Here is a 6,000-nt window from a genome sequence, read left to right as displayed (position 1 = left end):
ACACACACACACACACACACACACACACACACACACACACACACACAGTTCTGATCCTCCTCCAGGCTCATACAGTTGTAATGACTGGTAGTGTCATCCTTTAGTTGCTAAGTCCAAATACCTGTGGTTACATCTGATCCCTCTATTACCCTGACACTGTACATGTCTTACAATAGCACGTTCTGTCTGCTCCATCTTCAAGATAGATGCAGTCTGTCCTTGACTTTTCCACCATGACCATTCTAGTCACTAGCATCTTTTTTTCTGGATTGTTTTAATGGATCCACAACTGGTCTGTCTTCTTTCACCTTTAATGCCTCCTACAAAGTCTGTGCCAAAAGGCAGCCAGAGTGACCTTCCAAAAATTTAAAGAGGTTTAAGTAACTTTGCTGCTCAAATTCTTGTAAAGGATTTCCTTCTCACTCAAAATAAATTCCTTAGATTGTTAATGTGGCCTATAAAGTTCTACACCGTTACCTTTCTGACTTAATGTCTTACCACTCTATCACTCATGCTACCCCAGCACAGTACTTTTTTGCTATTCCTCAACATAATAAACTTATTCAGTACTTTTGCACTTAGTCACCTTTCCATGGAATGCTGTTCCCCTACTTATCTGTAAATCTTGATCAATCAGTTTTGTTAGGTCTCTGCTCAAATATCATTTTAGAGAAATTTTCCTGATTATCAAAAAAGTGTTCTTCCATATGTTCTATTTCCTTTCCCTGATTTACTTTTTTCACAGCACTTACCACTCTTGTCCTTTGTTTGTATAATTCTTTGTTTCTATAACTCTATACAACTCTTTGTTTATTGCCCATCTCTCGCAACTAAAATGTTTAGCTTCGTGATTGCAGGCACTTCGTTTTATTCACTGATGTTTTCTTTGTATCTAGGAGAGTGCTTGGCCTTAGGTAGGTGCTCACCACATACTTGTTGAATGGATGGATGGATGGATGAATGAATGAATGCAGTATGAAAAATGGATTGGAAGGATTCCAGAATTGTTGCAACTTGGGTTGAAAAGTTGTTGATGCATGATGGTAGCTTGAAATAGGGTGGTGATGGTGGTAGAAGGAGGGCAGTGTATGCTTTCAAGAGGTATTTATAAAATAATAGACAGCATTCGGTGGTCAAGTGAATGTAGGTGGCAAGGAAGAGTTCAATGTTAAAGATGACATTTAGATTTCTAGGTTGTGCAACTGGATTAATGGTGGTGCTAGTCTCTTGAGAAAAAGGAATAGAAGAGGAACTGATTTTAAGGATAAAATCATGAATTAATTTTGAATGCTTAACTTTAGCCATGTATATTCAGACCCAACCTTTATATCTAAGGAACAATTACCTGAATAATTCAAATCCCTAGATTAATCTAAAAATACTTATAATGAAGGAGCTATTTATATTATTGGGCTCTAGGGTTCTTGATGAAAGTATGTATAATTACTAGAGAAATCTTCCTTTTCCCCACTCACAAGAACATTTTTCTTTCAAGTCACCTAAGGCCCCTTCTGCTCTCAAAGTCTGCTGCAAGAAAGTATCTAACACAAATCACTTATACCATAATGTGAATTTGAGTCCATGAAGCATTCTGATGAAGTTACCTTATTTCTGACTATATAATAAAAGTCTCCACCCCTGTTTCCACTCAGATTTCAAGTAAGAGTAATCAGGTAGGCAAGATCATTTTAGGACTAGTAACTCATCTATTATACATATTATATTTATCAAGTAATAATTTAAACCTATTTTTTATATGTAAGATAAGTTCTGGGTTTATTCTGATAATGTCAGAGAGATGAGTAGCTGAAGCATTTTTAGCCTCATTTCCAGTTGTGAAATAAATGGATCCTCAGCTCCAAGAATTTCAAGCCAGAATAAGCAAGTAGGTAAAATCATTGCAGGAATAAAGACCTATCTACTATCCATGAGATTATATCAGTCTGCAGGGTAATTTAAACCCACTTTTTATACTTAGGATAAACCCTCAGTTTATTTTAATAATCTCAGCTATGTAAATGGCTGGTTGCCTGGGAGATATATTATGGCTTCTTCTGTAGGCATGTCAAGAAAAGAAATTGCTCAGTGATAAAAATTTGAAAAGGATGAGGACTGGTATAGTAAACCTTTTATGATAAATCTACCTTTGCAATGTCTTTCGGAAATAAGGAGTTGCGGGTGCCTGGGTGGCTCAGTCATTAAGCGTCTGCCTTTGGCTCAGGTCATGATCCCGGGGTCCTGGGATCGAGCCCCACATTGGGCTCCCTACTCTGCGGGAAGCCTGCTTCTCCCTCTCCCACTCCCCCTGCTTGTGTTCCTTCTCTCACTGTGTCTCTCTCTGTCAAATAAATATATAAAATCTTAAAAAAAAATGAGGAGTTGCATCCCAAAAGAGGTGTTTAATGCTCAATATGAGAACTACTACTTTGATTAAAATAGCAGAGTAGAGAAAATTAGGTTGTTTAAATGTTAATTATGTCCAAACTGAAGAAGTGTTCACATGACAAAAAGCAGAGTTCCCTCCTCCACACACACACATTTTAAGTCGAAGTATTTATTCATGCAGTATAGAGATACTTATTTAGCATCTATCTATCTGACAAGTTTGGGGCTGATGCTATGGGATATAATGAATGTGAATAGACTATGTTTGCTTCATTTGAGGGTCTCTTAGTTTATTGTGTGATAAAATATATTTCTGTAACTTCAATGTAATATGTAATAGAATACATATCAAGGGAGTTACAGTCTTGTAGGAATTCAGAAAAGAGATTATTTTTTACTGGGATGGGATGGTGGGGAGAATTTAGGTGGATTGCTAGAGAAGACAGTACTGGGGCTGTGCTTTGAATAATAGACAAAACCATAGGCAAGCAGTCATGGAAAACATACAGAATTTTAAAACAATTTAAATTGTTTTAAAAAAAAGTCATATGAAAGTTCATATGATGAAAGTCATATGAACAAAGGCCTTGAAGCAGAAAGTCATTGCACATATATAGGCTTGTGCAAGCGATTCAGTTTGGCCAGACCACAGAACACGTGAAGAATGCTGGAGGGAGACTGCAAAGAGAGCTTAGGGTAGAAGAAGTTGTCTTACATTGCAGTTTAGACATTTGGGTGTAATTTCTTTCTTTCTTTTTTTTTTTTTTTTTCCAAAGGTTATTTGACAGACACAGCGAGAGAGGGAACACAAGCCGGGGGAGTGGGAGAGGGGGAAGCAGGCCACCCGCCCAGCCGGGAGCCCAATGCGGGGCTCGACCCCAGCACCCCGGGATCATGACCTGAGCTGAAGGCAGACGCTTAACCGACTGAACCACCCAGGCGCCCTGGGCGTAATTTCCATGAAGACTGGAACTGGACAAAGAATTGAGATACCAGGTTATAATCCAGAACTACTGTTAACTATTTGTGGGCAAGTGGGTAAAGCCTCATCCTTTTGAGACATCAGATTATTTACCTGCAGAATGAAGAAGCTCATGTAGTCTCTGAAGTTCCTTCTAGTTCTAAGATTCCTTCAAACGTTCAAATTCAGATTTGATGTTTTTTTTTTTCTACTCCTCACATGAAATTTGTTATTAATGTTATTCTGCAGACTTTCCTCCAAAATATCTCTTTAGTCCATTCTTCATTCTCATTCCTACTAACATTGCTTTAGTATATAAATCTGTTTCTTTGGCTTTGGCTTTAACCTGCTTATTTCACATCACTGACCATCAGGACCCATATAGCCAAAGTGCGATGATAACAGAACATGGGAAATTTCCTAAACCTGCCTTGCATATCCATGCTTTTATAGCATTATACATACTCTTTCTGCTTAGAATGCCCTCCCTGCTAGTTTCCTATGCTTGAGGAAGTCCTTATCTAGTTTCATAGATCAGTTCAAATACTATTATTTCCCCGAAGTCTTTCCCCTTGACTCTTGTCTTTTTGGGGAGTTGGAGGGCATTCTTCCCAGAGCACTTTATTTTACAACTACTATGTTTAGCTTTGCTTTATGAATGTCTGTTTTCCACTAATTATAAATTGTTCATAAATTTATCCCTCAAAGCACCCAGTCCAGTGATGTGCATGAAGAAGGTGCTCAAGCCAGTGCTTGAGTGAATTAAATAAATGGGAAATAATACAAACAGGTAGTCAACATTGAGACTTTATAACCAAGATAGAGAATTGGCTTGTGGTGTGTACTAAGCAAGTTTCCTCTCCAATTGGTAACAATACTGTTTTAGGGGTCACTGTGCACTTACAGCCCAAGAAACCAGAACTATAAAGGGTCTGATCTCTCAACTTAAGTCACAAATGATTTGGATGGATGAAGAACTGAAGCTGAGCCAATCCATTTGCATTCCTAGGTTTTGAAAGAAGAACACCAAGAAAAATGGATAAAGAAGTAAGCCTAGAAGCACAGAGCTGAGTCACATTTTTGGCAGAATAATAAAGTGCAGATGTGGAAAGTTCTGTGGAAGATTCTGGAACTATTCTACTTCTTGCTTTTCCTTAAAACCTGTTTCTTTAGTTTCATCTTGAATTCCACAATCTCTGTAATAAAACTGTCTTGATGTGGTTTGAATGAGACTTTATTACTTGGAATCAAATGTTGCTTTCTGTGAATACCTCTTAATCCTCTGGTACCTCTTTTAATCTGATGAGAATCTTTTGAGATTGAATAGAAGATGCCAGGTTTCACTAAATGATAAATTGTTTTAAAAAAATCCATATCTGGTTTCTTATATCTCATTTGACTGGCCTATTGCTGGGTCCAAATTAGCAATTTGGTAAATATAGGTTAAAATATAAGGGCATTGAGGTGACATAGTGAACGTGGCCAGGGTTCAAGTCAATCTGCCAAGAACTAGTGTGTAGTGTTCTGGGTGACTCACTGAGGCAGTTATTTGATAGCGTTTTGCTAGTGGTCAACTTGAGCCACAATTCTTGAGTTAGAGAATCCAGAGTAATAAAGACCAGATACAAATATTCATGTAAAAAGAATTAGAAGCAGAAGGATATTTCAGGGCATGCTGGCTGATATTAGATGGAGATTTGTGTGTGGCACTGGTGATACTCAAGTGGGATATGTTTTTACTGTAAGAAACATGTAACGTGAAATCTGTTCTCTTTCTAGTCTCTAAATGTTTGAGTGTACAGTACAGTGTTGACTATGTGTATATTGTCATTCAGCAGATCTCTAGAATTTTCTTTATGTGTGAAACTCTATACCCACTCAAAAGCACCTCCCTATTTCCTCCTCCCCCATCCAGCCAATTGCAACCACCATTCTACTTTCTGTTTCTGACACTGACTGATTTCAATACCTCATGTAACTGGCATCATGGCAGTATTTATCCTTCTGTAACTGACTTATTTCCCATAGCATAGGGTCCTTTCCAGATTCATCCATGTTGTAGTACATGACAGGATATTCCTTTTAAAATGGAAATATAGTTGACATATAATATTAGTTTCAGGTGTACAACATAGTGCTTCAACATTTATATACATTATGAAATGATCGCCATGATAGAGCTAGTTATTATCTATCAATATACAAAGGTGTTATAATATTAACTATATTTCCTATGCCATACATTACATTCCCTGTGGCTTATTTTAAAACTGGTATTTTGTACCTTCTAATCCTCTTCCCTTATTTTACCCATTTTCTCATTGCTCCCCTCTGGCAACTACCATATTCTCTGTATATATGAGTCTATTTCTGTTTTGTTCATTTGGTTGGTTTTTTAGATTGCACACATAAATAAAATTGTACAGTATTTTTCTGACTTATTTCACATCACATAATACCCTCTAGGTCCATCCATGTTGTCGCAAATGGCTAGATTCCATTCTTTTTTATGGCTGAGTAATATTCCATTGTATATTAAAGCTGAGTAATGTACCGTTGTCAATATTTACCACATTTTCTTTATTTTCTCATCTATCTATGAACATTTAGATTGTTTCCACCTCTTTACTATTGTGAATAATGTGGCAATGAAC

The 6,000-nt window shown here is 37.2% G+C and overlaps 1 pseudogene; it reads right to left on the bottom strand.

The window, feature by feature from the left end:
- The window catches only part of LOC112829778 (cytochrome b-like), a 63,589-nt pseudogene extending 58,188 nt beyond the window's left edge, over nt 1-5,401 (bottom strand).
- Between the last annotated feature and the right edge of the window lie 599 nt (nt 5,402-6,000).

Source organism: Callorhinus ursinus, unplaced genomic scaffold, assembly GCF_003265705.2.
Source record: "Callorhinus ursinus isolate GAN/ISIS: 27379988/994484 unplaced genomic scaffold, GSC_fseal_2.0 scaffold21, whole genome shotgun sequence".
NCBI classification, from domain to species: Eukaryota; Metazoa; Chordata; class Mammalia; order Carnivora; family Otariidae; genus Callorhinus; species Callorhinus ursinus.
Note: the sequence above shows the minus strand (reverse complement) of the source record. Positions and strands in the feature narration are given on the sequence as shown.